The sequence below is a fragment of the Acyrthosiphon pisum genome, chromosome X (assembly GCF_005508785.2).
Source record: "Acyrthosiphon pisum isolate AL4f chromosome X, pea_aphid_22Mar2018_4r6ur, whole genome shotgun sequence".
Lineage (NCBI taxonomy): Eukaryota > Metazoa > Arthropoda > Insecta > Hemiptera > Aphididae > Acyrthosiphon > Acyrthosiphon pisum.
The window spans coordinates 114,175,009-114,175,891 of NC_042493.1; positions in this window are offsets into that span (position 1 = coordinate 114,175,009).

Here is an 883-nt window from a genome sequence, read left to right on the forward strand (position 1 = left end):
CATTAAGTGAACTGCTCATTCCTTCAGTCCACACCTGTACAAGACAAGGTACGTGGGTACTGCTACAACGAGAGATGACCTGGCAGTTCATACCTCCAGCTGCGCCACATTTCGGAGGCTTATGGGAAGCAAATGTCAAGTCCTGCAAGTCTATCTGAAGCGTATCACCAACCATCAAGTCTATACCCACGAAGAACTCGAGACATTATTTTGTCAGATAGAAGCCATAATGAATTCAAGACCCTTGTGTGCCATGTCCATGGATTCCAGTGACTACTCTGCACTGACTCCCGGACACTTCCTAATTGGAGAAGCATTGCTTGCTGTGCCCAGTTTGGATTATGTCAACACGCCATGTAATCGTCTCAACCGTTGGAAATTACTCCAGCAGCAGCAGCAGTTCTGGCGGCAATGGTCGTCAGACTACCTCCACACCCTGCAAAAATGCCTCAAATGGCGTACACCTCGATGTAATCTTCAAGTGGATGATCTTGTCGCTATGAAGGATGACCACACCTCACCCTTGCAATGGCCATTGGCCAGAGTCATCGCCATACATCCAAATACCCATGACGACCTGGTGCGAGTCGTCACCATCCGCACAGCCCACTCCACTTACAAGCGACCCATCACAAAACTTATTAAGTTACCCATTGCATAAATCTTAGTTACCTCAACGTTTTTTTTTTTTTTTTTGAGACTGACGCTCAAGGCAGGCGGTGTTAATTAATTGTTAATCTTATTTATGTTATCATTTATATCTTTATCACCGAGTTGAGTAGAACCGCGGTTGTACTGTGGTACGTCCCCGAAATGTATTGTATTATACCTGTTGTTTTTCAGGGTTATGTTTTTGTTTTGTTTATATATACATGTACGTTTT